This window comes from Somniosus microcephalus, chromosome 26, assembly GCF_052327205.1.
Source record: "Somniosus microcephalus isolate GS21.2 chromosome 26, FLI_Smic_1.0, whole genome shotgun sequence".
Classification (NCBI taxonomy): Eukaryota; Metazoa; Chordata; class Chondrichthyes; order Squaliformes; family Somniosidae; genus Somniosus; species Somniosus microcephalus.
Window position 1 is genome coordinate 36,923,573 of NC_141012.1, and position 14,745 is coordinate 36,938,317.

A 14,745-nucleotide genomic window follows, 5' to 3' on the forward strand; every position below is an offset into this window, starting at 1 on the left:
CCACTCAAGGTTTTACTGTGCAAGAGAGAGAGGCCTCCAGAGAGAGAAACCTCTGTGATCTAAAATCACATGTTAAAATAACAAGTATGGCTTTATCCCTACAGATCATTAAGGACCAGCCACAAGTAGTGATGTTATTTGAATTGTTTGGCACACACAAACCGAAATGGTGCAGCATTGATTCCTTACCAGGCCTCACTAGCTGTTTCCACCATGATATAAAATCTGGATTATAGCTTGTGTCTGTATGGGTGAGGGTAGCTCATCCCTTGTTTTTATGATTGCTACTTGCTACTTAAAACTAGGTTACATCATTGTTGAATGACCTCACTCAGTTATATTCGGAGGAGGTAGATTGTGAATAAAGATGCACCTTATAGAATGGGCCTATCCACGAATGACAGAAAAACATAAACATGATCATTTGTTTTGGCTTTCTTGTTTCCTCATCACTGCACAAAGTCTGACTTCCAACCCTTACCTATATGGCCAAGTTTACTCATCCAAACGCAGCCAGAGTCAGGGAGCTGTCAAGGACTCAACTTGCCTGCCAGTCTTCCCTGGTTTGACACCATTTCAGTGTCTGACATGTGTGGATATTTATAATTCAGAGACTTGCTGGGCAACACTTAAGAGCTGTCTTTTGACTTTGGTCTTTTGTTTGGCTGTTAAAAAAAACTGCTCGTAAAAGCCAATCAAAGACCAAATTTTCGAGGCTGTTCAAATTTTATTCGTGGACAGTGTGTGTCGGAAGGAGGTAAGGGGAAGGGTTTCCAAGTTGAAAAGGGGTTAGAATAAATTAAGAACATTAGATTAAATAGAAAAACAAAGTTAAATTCAAGTTGATGCAGTTACAAATAGGAGTGAGAACAAGGAGAGAGTAAAAGTAAAAAGAAAGATTAAGAAGTAAAATGTTTTTTTAATGAAAACGTTCGGAGGGTGGATTTTGAAGGAGTGGGAAGAGAACAGATTGAGCTCAAGACTGGAAGATATTTTTAGAAGGGAGGAGTATGCTTAATTAAACGCTTTCAAGACTGCAGTAGAGGGAATATCACGGAACCATATTCCACCGGGAAACAAGTACAGAGAAATAAGGGAACCAATGTGTGGTAAGGAAAAACAAAATACTTTCCTGAAGTATGAAGTTGTGAGATTGATTTAATGAATTTGTGTTCCCAACATGAAGTTTCACCCACTGGGAGTGCATATCGAGAATTCAAGCGTGAAAGGCAAAGGACCCCACAGGTATTTTTTATCCATTTGCCAATATGCGTTCCCAATGGGAAAGATTCCCTTATGGCAGTGCAAATTCATAGCATTTATCTTTTAAAAATATATAAATGGAGCGAGCATTTTGCTTAGTGGTAGCATTCGTTCTTCTGAGTCAGAGGGATCGGGGCTCAAATACCCCGCTCCAGGTAGCCCCGGGGAGCAGACTCCAGCTCTGAATTCTGGGCTGATGTCCGGTGGGGATGCTCACATCTGGTGGGTGTGAGTGATCCCCCTCATCATATGGGTTGTGTGGAATCCTCCCACCGTGTAGGACTAACCACCCGATCAGCAGATGTAAAGATGGTTACAGCCACGGAGGGAATGTTAATCAGCCTTCGAACCCTTCCACTACTTCACACCATTTTCCAAGGAAAGAGTGTGATGCTATGAAAAAAAGAATATAACCCAGGCTGGTATTTTATTACAGTACTGAGGGAGTGCTGCATTACTGGAGGAGCTAGCTTCCAGATCAAATGTGAAAGCGAGTGCTTTTTCCGCCTGTTCAGGTAGACTTAAAAGGACTCGCAGTACTTTTTTGAAGAAGAGCAGGGAGTTCTCCCGGTGCTCTGGCCAATGTTAAGCCCTCAATCAACACGACCGAAACAGATGAACTGTTTCATTGAATTCGCTGCTCTTTGTGCGACTATGCTACGTGCAAATTGGCTGCTGTATTTACCTATAACTCAACAGTGACTACACTACAAAAGTACTTCATTGGCTGTAAAGTGCTTTAGGATATACTGAATGTGAAAGGTGCGGTATAAATGCAAGTCATTTCTCTTTCTTAATAAGAATAGGATAAGAAACTGGTGAGCAATGTTCCCTTTAAGCTGCACGGCCGCGCTCCAGGGGCCCAGCGCATGCGCGGACTTTTGAATGGGTCGCGCAGCCCCCAAAAAATTACGGGGAACTTTGCTGGTGAGGCCCTGGAATAGAAAACAAATTTAAGATGGCGGAGAATATAAGGCACTCTGTGTTCGGGAAAGAATGGGACAGTGGAAAGTTTGCAAGTGAGACATGACATCAAGTGACCAAGTGAAATGATTTCCTTGTGTCAATGTTCATGAAGGAAACCATATTCTAGCTTCCCACTGCACAGGTCGAATTTCAGGAGGCACTATTAAGAATGTTAGAAATTACAAATATGAAGCTGCAGAAAGGAAGAGGACACAAAGGAGTGTTTGTTATAGTGGACGGGTTATTCAGAACAACATATTGCTTCTCAGCAGGCTGGCAGATGTATGAGAGCTTGCTGAAACTTAGAGAAAAAATATTATCTGTGCACATGCTGGGATCTTCAGCCAGGCACACAATCACCAGCTTATGGCTTGATTACATGGCCAGCCCAGAATTCCACTTTCACAGTTCCTGCTTGTGCATTGTTCTGTGCATATTCTGTGCGTCTTTCAGATGAGATGTTAAACCGAGGCCCCATCTACCCTCTCAGGTGGATGTAAAAGATCCCATGGCAGTATTGCGAAAGAGAGCATGGGAGTTATCCCCGGTGTCCTGGCCAATATTAATCCCTCAATCAACAGGTTATCTGGTCATTATCACATTGCTGTTTGGGAACTTGCTGTGTACAATTGGCTGCTACGTTTCCTACATTGCAACAGTGACTTCAAAAAGTACTTCATTGGCTGTAAAGTGCTTTGGGACATCCAGTGGTCGTGAATGGCGCTATATAAATGCAAGTCTGGCTTTCTTTTCATGTTTTCTGGTGGTCAATTCCACAGTGCAGAAGGTGAGCAACTTTCTACCTGGTCTCAATAAATTAATCTAACCAATTTGTTAGGCTTTTGAATAATTAAATAAATGTGACTATGAAGGAAAAGTAAATTCGGGTCTCCACGGGTGAGTACTCACGGGGTACTTACCCGTAGGCCGAATGGAAGTGCCGGTTTTCTGCATGCACTGCGCATGCGCGGGAAACCGGCACTTCTGTTCCTCTGAACGAAGAGGTTCAGAGGTCGAATGCGCGCACAGGAGAGGCTACGTGTGCGCATCGAACTTAGGTTTTTTTTGCAGGTTTTCCCGGGATTGTAAGCCTGCAGGATTTAGAAATGTAAAAAGCAGGCGTAAGGCCTGCTTTTTACAAGGTAAGTGGTCAATTAATTAAAATTAAAACATTTTTTCCACAAGTTTATTATTTTTAAATACTTTAAAGCAAGGTAAGTTTATTTTTAGCCCTGTTAGAATATAAAATTATTTTTTTCAAAAGTTTAAATTATTGTTTAAAATAGTTATTTGATGTAATTTATAGTTTATTTAAAAAGTGTGATTTTTTTAAAATTTATTTGAAGGTTTACTGCTATTTTGGGGCCTGTAGTATTTATAAGTTTTGACAGGTCTTCCTGTCAATCTTATGAATGGGCTTTTCTCTCCTCCGATTGGCTGCCCATGGCCCACGTGATCCTGGGGACGCATCGCACTAATTGTGCCCCTGGAATACGCAAGCACAGCGCGCCGGCAGCTGGGCCAGGCCCTGGAGCGGAATTCCACAGGAGCCCAGAGCTCAACGGCCGGCGTGCAAGGTAAGTGCAGGTCGGGGGCTTACACCCGCGGGAAGCCCCCGACCCGAATTTCTGGGCCAATATCTCAGAAGTGGGTATATAACGATATAAATAACTTTAGATTGGCAACACATCAATTATCAACCTTACCATTGTTGCTTGTAGTCATGTCCTGGCAAGTTTAGGCAGTCAACTATTGACGGTGTACTGAAATTGGTAGAAAGCATAATTTGAAGAGAATGCTAATTTTATCATTGTTTTTATTTAAATAGGATGTTACTGGTACCAATGAATTGGAATATTATTTTTATCGCTTGTTTGGGGGATTGGGTCGCCGAGTGAGATGGACTTTTCACCTTTTCAATCTAGATTTGAGTACAGCGAGCCTGATGGTATCAATGACTTCTTTGGCTGGAAGAGTCCCACATGCAGTTGTCTCTTACCAGGTTCTAATGATCACAGGCACATTGCACAGAACTAACAATAATTGCTATGAATTTCTCAATTCTCTTCAACGAGGACACCAGGTTACATTGATGGAGTAGGATGCGTCCATCAGAGGAAACGATATAAAAAGGGCATATTTTGGGGGAAAATGCACAACATTCACCTAAAAGAACAAGCTCCAACATACACACTTAACTAAGAACTTGACAAACAGCATGGAACCCTGCAATGATGAATCTTCAATCTAACCAATCTAGGGATGGGCAATAAATGCTGGCCTTGCCAGCGACGCCCACAACCCATGAACGAATGAAAAAAAAACTAATATGACACCATTGCTATTCATAACTTCAATACTGAATTGAATTGAAACTGCTGAATGCTGTAAAATATGTGAGGTTATCTTGAATTATGCTGCAATTGATATGTGTTCAGATGGGTTCAGGTCGGGATGTGATTTACTGAGACTAACTGAAATTTGGACCGTCTTTAAATTTATAAAATAGCCTCATATGAGGTGGATACAAGGCCATTTACCTTTAACAAAATAAGCCTTTATTATATAAAGGAGACAAATAGAATAGATAGCTGGCTGACTGAAAGACAGAAAGCTGAGAGTAGAGGTAAAGAGTAGTTATTCAGAGTTGTAGAAGCTGGGATGTGGGGTCCCACAAGGATCAGTGCTGGGACCACTGTCATTCACAGTTCAGACTTTGGAATCAAAAACACAATTTCTAAATTTGAGAACGACACCAATTGGGCTGAGAGTTTGCTCACTTCGGTGGGTCCAGTGTGGGCGTTGTTGGTGGTGGGTCTGGTGCGGGCGATGTCGGTGGTGGGTCTGGTGCAGGTGATGTCGGTGGTGGGTCCGGTGTGGGCGATGTCGGCGGTAGGTCTGGTGCGGGTGATGTCGGTGGCGGGTCCGGTGCGGGCAATGTCCCATGGGCAGCCTGGTTGCACATTGCACAGGAGGCCACAAGCAGGGATGTCATCAGGAGCACCTGGGTGCCGTGCCGCAAACATTTTAATGATCTCAGTAGATTACGAAACGTTACTACAAAGCCACACTCAACTTCATCCTGCTATGCCTCTCATCATATCCCCATCATTCTGCCTTCCCTACTCCTGCGCATCCTTACTCACACCAACCTACCTTGCACCTCCACTCATCCCTCTCTCTCTATCTACATTATCACATCCCCAACTCATTAGCCACCCCTCACACTCACCCTCATCCTAGTGCAATCATACCAACTAACAACACACAAGGGTAGGCACTTGTGTGTTTTAAGCAATGTTCATGTAAAGTTTCTGTTAATGTGCTGTCAAACATTGAAACCTTTATTTTCAACACTTTCTGGTCTTGGGCAGGTTTGTGTGCACCTTTGGAAGTGGCTTAGTGAGTTGCAGTGAATGGTGAGACATAACGGTTACCCCCGCAATGGTGATGAGTGTGAAAGGAATGGCTTGGACATTGTAGGGATGCTTTATGTTGTTAGTGTGGGGTGGTGCCAACCTGACACATCATGTGGCAGCCAAGGTGTACAGCGTCACGTGAAGTAAATCTGGCCATGGTGAGGCCATCCCTGGAATATACTCAAAGACTCAGCATCCACAGCCCTCTGGGTCAGAGAGGCCCGCAGACCGTCTTGGTGGGAGATGGAGGTGTAGAGGGAATGGGCGTCCATAATGAAACGGAGACATATAGGCCAGGAAAATGGAAACTGTTGAAGTAGTAGAGGACATAAGTCGCGGGTGTAGGTTGGAAGAGACTGTACAAGGGGAGAAAAAATAAAGTTGAGATCGGAAGAAATCAGTTCCATGGGGCAAGAACAGGCTGAAATGATGGATCTACCAGGGCAGTCCTGTTTGTGGATCTTGGGAGGAAGGTAGAAGCGGGCTCTGCGGGGTTGGGGGACTATGAGGTTGGAGGCCGTGGAGGGAAGATCTCCAGAGAAGGTGAGGTCAGTGACAGTCTGGGAAACAATGATTTGATGTTCGGTAGTGAGGTCATGGTCCAGGGGGAGTAGAAGGAGGTGTTGGAGAGTTGAAGTTCAGCCTCCGCAAGGTAGAGGTTGGTTCGCCAAACAACAGTGCCACCCTTGTCAGCAGGATTAATAAAAATGTCAGGGTTGGACCTGAGAGAATGGAGTGCTGAAAGTTCAGAGGGAGGTAGGTTAGAATAGGTGAGGGGAGAAGAGAAATTGAGATGGCCATATCATGCTGGCAATTCTCAATGAAAAGACCTAGAGAGGGCAAGAAGACAGAGGGGTCGAGGTGGAATGAGAATTCTGAAGACAGGAGAAAGGGTCTGCTGTGCGGAGGCAAGATTCCTGGCCAAAGAAGTGGGTGCGGAAGCACAGGTGATGGAAGAAGAGCTCAGCATCGTGCTTTTCATTGAGGGCGTGAAGCTGAGGCCTTTGCTAAGGACTGATCATTTGGGGTCAGAGAAGGGAAGGTCAGAGGGGACAATTAAGAACATTTACCATTTTGTAGCTAACAGTTGTGGCCGTGCTACTTTTTTTTAATAGGATTTTAAAACAAACATCCATTTGCGTTACTGAAAGTTGCTGAATAATAGTTATAGAATTGTGTGACTAACAATATTATTGCTTGCGGAATTAATTCTTCCTTTCTAAGGTAACAATTCTACCTTCTGCAATATATTTGAAGTCTTGCATCTACTGCGAATGTGTCACAATTCTTTCCTGTGTCACAAGTTTGTCACACATGGTTGTAATGTCCAGGAATTACTTTTATCTTTAAGGTAGCTATACTTACCATTACATTTACTTTTCAATCCTCCCAGTGCTTGTGGCTCTGCTGATTCTCCCAGCTCTGTCTCCCTGGTCCAGTCCTCTGCAGGTAAGTTGTATTTAACCTGGACCAACCTGCTCCCTGAGGTAAGTTTCATTTTAAATTTATAAACTTTATTTTAAATCCCTTTAAGTACAGGAAACTTTCTGGTATCCGGCACGGACGGGACCGAGCTGGTGCCGGCCTATCAACATTGCCGGAGAATCGAGCGCTATAGTTAAAACATACGGAGCTTCTGAGCTCCGTATCTAGCAACAAACCCTGTTGCTTAGCAACAGCTTCAAAACAATCAGCACAGCTTGCAAGCATCTCTGTAGCTTAGCAACAGCTTCAGTTAGACGCTTGCACAGCCAGAAATGAGTAAAAAAAAGTAACTAAAAGTAAAAAAAGTAATCTGAACCAACTCCTGAATTTTGCCGGTTAACCGACATTTAGTGGCCGGTTAATCGAAAGTTTCCTGTATTATGTTTCTTAATATTTGTTTTATCTTCACCACCTCTGAGTAGCCTTCCTCCTTCCTCCTGCCTCTCCTGCTGCTTGTCCATTGTTGGGTTTCGGGCTTCCAACCAGCCCCCTTCCCAGTACCTACTCAGGCCATTATTATACTTTTGGCCAACCTTTGCGTGCACCTGATATTCATGTTGATTTTATGTGTGTAGATGATATTCATCATCACTCTGTGCGGGTATTTGATATTTGTGGTTAGTCTATTAGACTATTGAATGACATTCATGTTTATTCTGTGCAGACCGTTGATATTCGTGTTTAATCTGTTTGGCTATTTAGTATTGATGATTGTTCTGTGTGGAAATTTGATGCTGTTTATGACTATTCCGTGTGGGGATTTGATAGTTTTGGTTGCTGTCTTGTGCGATTAGACCCTATTCATTGAATTTGTGGGCTGATTCGGTTGTGTTTATTCTATGTGAGGATTTGATCATACTTCTTGTGTGTGGGTGATAACCTGTTAATGATTTAACTGATGCGAGGATGGGGGTGCATTAAATCTACTGAGCCAGAGCAGCAGTGAACAGGCCTGGCTCAGTCTAGACCCCATGCTTGGGTTGCTGCTGGAATCGGAGCAGTTGCAATTATTATCCAAGTACAAGTTTCACTTCCGTTAAATACTCCAGCTCGTCCCTCTTCCTTTCTCCTCTTTTCTGTGACTCTTCCCTTATCTTCTCATCCCATCCTTCCCTTCCCTACTCTCATCTCCTCTCCTTCCCCAATACTTCCTTTCTCTCCACTCCCCTCCTCCTCTCCCCTTCCCTTCCCCTCCCTTTCCCTTATCCCATCTTCATTCTCCCACTCCTCCCCTTTTCTTCCTCCTCTACTTCCTACTCCCTTCCTCCTCCTTTTCTTCATTTTCATCCCTGGCCTAACCTCCTTTTTTTCTCTCCTCATCCCTGCCACCCCCTCCCCCCCCCCTCCCCCCCCACCCCCACCCCATTAAGCGACAGGGTAATTTAAACACAACTGCACTTTAATAGCAGAATAGTCTATTCTGGGTTGCATGGGGTAACATGCTATCATTATGAAACAGTACGTTATCCAACTTAGCGTGCATAACATGTTGGGATATCTGCTGGTATAGAACTCATCTTAAGCACAAACAATCTACTTTACCTATTGTGTATATACTGAGTGAGTATATCTACCCATAAGCAATGAGCAAGAAGATGTTATTTAAGGTGGAATTAACATTGTGTTAGAGTTGCTGTGAAGTCCCAGTTGTATTAACTGCGGCTAATGAAAAGTGATGATCTAACCCAAGCAGCATCTTGCAGTATTTATGGTCCAGTTCAGATACTGATAGATTCTGTTCAGTAAATTCTACACGAAAAGATTTATTAGCAATTGCAGGGGCAGATTCTCATTCTGTTCCAAGTCATTTGCTCCAATATATATGCATTGAGCTGTCTTCTGGAAACAGTAGCCAACTTTCCCCGTATTAGCTAAATCAAGCTTTGGCATTTGCATTGAAGATGTTTTAAGTCTTGAAAGCTGTAGGAATTTTTTGTTTCAGTAATGACAATTTTTTTTTGTACTCCTTCTGCAGTTGCTTTTAGGAGTTCATATGGGACAGCCATTTCTTTCAGCCTGGATGGAAGGGAATGAGAGGGCCAGTCAGGCTTTTAAAGCCACATAAATCAGTTCCAGATTGATGAGAGGTTTCAGTAGAAGAGGCACCTTCAGGCAATGTATTAGCTTCCGAACCATAAACCCTAAACAAGCTCATTAATAACTCAGCCAGACTCCCTTTTCCATTAGAGAATAGCATTTAATACAACCACCCATGCACAACGTGTCCTATCTAGCCCACACAAACAAACACGCAGGAAGCACATGCTGGTTCTGACATATAGCGGGCGGAAATCTTCTTGTTGATAAATTTTAGCAAAAATTTGTGAGTTGGCATGATTTTCCGGGATTTTGGTACAAATACTAAAGTGTGGAATTTTGCCACGATAATAAAGTTGTTGTAGTGAAAGCATACATTAGCGGAAGGTATTGTGTTAACTTGAAGTACTCATCCCAAAATATAAGACCACCAATTTTGGTAAAAATGGAGCTTTGCTGGTCCAGTGGTGATGATCAAGGTCTACCTGTGCCAGTAGTTCTGAAGCAGCACTGTGCTTTCTGACCCTGTTCCCACCCCTTGATTTCCATGGGTTAGTGGGCATATTAAAGTATATCCAGGGAACCTGGCCTGTTGCACACTTGGCTAGGGAGCATAAAATCCAATGAGGTGGCAGCTCTTCAAGAGCTGTGGCTTGTTATTCCACGGAAATATGCAGCGGTAGCAGAAAATGTTGATGGATTGTTCACAATAGCACAGAGAAGAAATGTTGACGGAAGTGCTCCTTCTGAAGAGTTGGAGGTCCTGCTGCAGGAGATGCACAAAAGAAGGGTGTTTGGTGGAAGCCACCCTCTTATGAAAGCTGAGGCACAAGTTGCATGGGTGGAGGTGGCTGAGTGAATCTTATCAAATGAGAAAAAAAGTTTGTTGGTGTCAGGAGGAAGGTGAAGGAAAGTGTATTCACCTTTGCCCATTTGGCTTGTGGAAGTCAAAGTTGGGAACTACTATACCCTCTTGGAGGTACCATTGAGAGCATTGAACTCAATCATTTCCCTTTTGCACACATCGTTCGTTGTGCTAAAGTTTCATGGCTCACTTGTCTTCGAGGGTAGATGGCGGCCAAGGCCCTGGCTTTCAGTCCAAAGTGTTCCTCTGCTGTTGGAGGTTTCTCAGTGGGATGAGCAGCCATTTTGCAGAGGATAGCCACGACCTCTTAAAATCATTCAGCCAATTTTTGTTCTTGGAATAATCAGGCACCGTTAACTGCCACAGAATGAAGCCGTCATGAGTGCTTCCAGAAACTGCCAGTCATGTGTATATTCCATCAAATTAAATGCTTTCTGTTCTAGTAAGCTGTGGGGGCGGGGGGGGGGTTGGTATGAGGAGCTGTGATTCTTGCAGGGACATCATCTATAGCCCTACATACTCAAGGGAAGCAGCCATCTGGTGAAAGTGATGAAGGAGCTGTCCCTTGCAAACAAACGTTTGTCACTTGCTTCATACATAGATGCAGTGTAGACTTGCTGTATTGGCAGGTGTATCTTGCGGTGACTTGGGAGGATCCGCTAACATAAAAGCTTCATGCTGTGGTAACCTTCCCTGCTACAGGAAAAGCTATCCTTGTTCTAAATGTTGCCTGCAGATCATCATATGACAGATGCCACAATTGTGCGACTGATTTTCTTCCGAAACGGAGTTGGCAAAGACTGTTCTCCTCAGACATACCCAAGTATGTGTGACTGGCACCAGAAATGCGGGGTCCTAGGCACTGACAGATGTGGACACAATCCCTCAGGTGCCCTTGCATCTCATTTTGTTGTTCTCTCAGGAACTCATCTTTCCAATCTAAATCGTATAGCGTTCTCGGAAAGGAGATTCCATCCTCACCACATTGCAGGGTGGGATTGCAATGGCAGCTGCAACCAAGAATAATTAAAGCAAGTAATGGCGGAGGGAAAGCTTAAAAATAGAGAAAAGGAAGACTATCCTGCAAAAAGAACAAGTGCGTGGGCCAAAGTGTAGCACAATTTGCAAAAAAAATCAAACCTTTAGCCAACATCTGTGAAACAAATTTCCCTTTAAGAAGCCTGTTTCTGCAGGCGGGGGTCTAAGGATTACTGACACATCCATTTTTCGATGGGCATGCACAGTGTGGGCAAGGGCACTGGGCTTCTTAAAAAAACATAAAATCTGGCTGGCGGCTCATGTGAATGGTGTTTTGAGTCCTGAGGCTTTGCTAGGGCAACAGTGCCACTTCCTTTCCAGCCCAGAAATTCTTAGCTGCAAAATGTGTCATTGTTTCATTCCTGGTGCGTAGTCTTCTTGTTACAATTTATCCTAGCCTACAGCGAGGCTCTGTTCCCAGCACCAAACCTCGTAAATCAGGGCTGAGGTATGTAAGCGATTGCAACATCTATTTTTTTTTAGTTTCTGCATTACAAATTTATATGATTAGAATGACAGCAATGACAAGGAACAGTCTAAATCGGTACTTCTATAATTACTGGAGTTTGATATGGGAACGTAGTCTTGTTTCTAAAGCAGTAATATAATATATTCATAGTCATTGTGATAAAACCGTCATCGGTTAATATTAGTTTACAACACTACAGATTCCTCACTCTGAGCTATGGGCCAAATCACAACAACAAAAATGAGCAAATCCCTTTTGCTATTTTTAACGCAAAATTTACAAACTGTGCAATTTACAGGGACCCGATTATCTTGGACGATAGATGTGAATTCTACCCTGCGAAGGAAACAGCCTGATTCTGGGTAATTTCAGATCTATCAAGTTTCTGGTTGGGGCTCACTGTTTGTACAATAAGACTTGTCCCCCTTTCACCACCATCTGTGGGAGATGTAACATAAGCATATTAAAAATGCAGTGCATCACGGGGATTTATTTTATTGCTGACAAGACAATGGCCTAAAGTCTCCGTTAGTTTGAGCCAGTTTTATCAGTATAATCTGGGCGCAATCGACCGAACCAGTGCAAAAGGTTGGGTTTCCAGTCCTGTCCAAGTTAAACAGTATCAAGGGAGAAAGCACTGAACCGAGGCCACGCAGTATCCTTGCAGTAACAACAGCAACTTGCATTTATATAGATTTTTGCTAGCCATGGGTATTGTAGTGGTGCTTTTATGGCTCTTACAGGTATTAAGGGATATGGAGCCAAGGCGGGTGGATGAAGTTAGGATACAGATCAGCCATGATCTCATTGCATGGCGGAACAGGCTCGAGGGGCTGAATGGCCTACCCCCATTCCTATGTTGCGACTTTAACATTGTAAAATGTCCCAAGGCGCTTCACAGGAGCGTTATCATACAAAATTCAACACCGAATTACATAAGGAGATATTAGGGCAGAAGAGCATCTTAAGGAGGAGAGAGAGGTAGAGAGGCGGAGAGGTTTAGGGAGGGAATTCCAGAGCTTATGGCCCAGGCAGCTGAAAGCACAGCCGCCAAGGGTGGAGCGATGAAAATCAGGGATGCACAAGAAGCCGAACAGTGAGATCTCGAAGGTTTGTTGGGCTAGAGGAAGTTACAGAGATACAGTAAGGAGGGTAATTGGAGTGGACAGCCATGTCTGAGTAAAATAGCAAAATACTGCAGATGTTGGAAATCCGAACTAACAACAGTAAAGCCTGGCTACAGGGGAACTGGCAGCAGCTGGGCACCAGCATGTGTTCCCACCCTCAGCTGTTTAGTTAGGAGGCAGTTGGTTGAAACAAAGGGATTAAAAATTACAGGAAAAAAGGGTAAAACTTCCCCTAAAATACTCCAATAAAAAGAATGATTTAAATAAGGTCTTCAGTCCTCCTATTTTCTTTTGTATTGCAGTTCGACCATATCAGCTTTGCTCTTTCGTTCTCTGCCGCTATCTTTAGCGCTGAAGGGGCCCCAGGGATTTGTGCTTATTTCTGACTCTGGTCGGGCTATTTTGCTGATAATTGTTCAGCAACCTGTTTCAGTTCGGGCACACAGCAAGTAGTCATGTTCGATCAGTGTGACTCTGTAATCAATAGGTTAAAGGACTGCTATTTAGCAATCCCCAGCCAGCTTCATTTAAAGAGTACTTGAGCTCACTAAGTTGAGTTTCACAGTACAGGTGGTCCAGCTTACTCTCGCTATTGCAATCAATGGACCAAATGTTTATTGTGCTGTTCAATGCCCCAGTCTACTCTAGTTCCTCCGCTATGTATCACATGGCAGCATTCCAGCTACCCTAGAAGGGCTTCCTAACCCAGGCTTGCGTCAAATAATTCAATTGCATTAATTCTATTAATGCCTGAAGCTGCAGCTGGTTAAGGAGGAGTAGGTGAGCCTTACAGATCTGGGGTCAACTAAAACACCAAGGTTGCGAACAGTTGGATTCAACCTGAGACAGTGGCTGGGGAGGGAGCTGGAATTGGTGCCAAAGGAATGAAGTTTGTGGCATGGGCCTACAAGGATGGCTTCGGAGGAAATTATCTGGAGGAAATTGTAGCTCATCCAGGACGAAATGCCAGACAAGCAGAGGCAGTGGAGGGGTCAAGAGAGATGGTGGGGAGGTAGAGCTGGGTGTCGTTAGCGTACATGTGGAACCTGATAACATGTGTCCGGCTGATGTTACCAAGAGGCAATATCTAGATAAGGAATAGGGGGGGACCGAGGATAAGTCCTTGGGGGACTCCAGAGGCAACAGAACAGGAGCAGGAAGAGAAACATTTGCCGGAGATACTTTGGCTACATTTGGTTGGGTATGAGTGAAACTAAGTGAGGGTTGTCCCCTGTGTTGGATAAGGGAGGAGAGGCGTTGGAGCATGATGGTGTGGTCAACCATGTCAAAGGCTGCAGAGAGGTTGAGAAGGGCAAGGAGGATTAGTGCACCATAGTCACAGCCACAGAGAATGTCACTGGTGAATTTGATTAAGCCTGTTTCAGTACTGTGGAAATTTTGGAAACCTGATTAGAGAGATTCAAACTATAGAGTAACTATTGATGTAAGTACCTGTGCAGACGTGAGATAAGGACAGCAGTGAGTTCAGTTGTAATGTCCTTCCCAGGCTGAATAGCTACTGACGTATGAAGAGAGATTGGGTCGATTAGGCTTATATTCGCAAGAGTTTAGAAGAATGAGAGGAGATCGCAAAGAAACTTATAAAATTCTGTCAGGCCTGGACAGAATAGATGCAGGAAGGACGTTCCCGATGGCGGGGGAGTCCAGAACCAGGGGTCACAGTCTAAGGATAAGGGGTAAGCCATTTAGGACTGAGATAAGGAGAAATTTCTTCACCCAGAGAGTGGTAAACCTGTGGAATTCTCTACCAGAGAAGGCAGTAGAGGCCAACTTATTAAATATATTCAAGGAGGAGTTAGATATAGAAACATAGAAACATAGAAGATAGGAGCAGGAGTAGGCCATTCGGGCCTTCGAGCCTGCTCCGCCATTCAATGAGATCATGGCTGATCATCCAAATTCAGTACCCTGTCCCTGCCTTCTCCCCATATCCCTTGATCCCTTTAGCCTTAAGAAATATATCCAACTCTTTCTTGAATATATTAATGAACTGGCCTCTACCACCCTCTGTGGCAGAGAATTCCACAGGTTCACCACTCTCTGGGTGAAGAAATT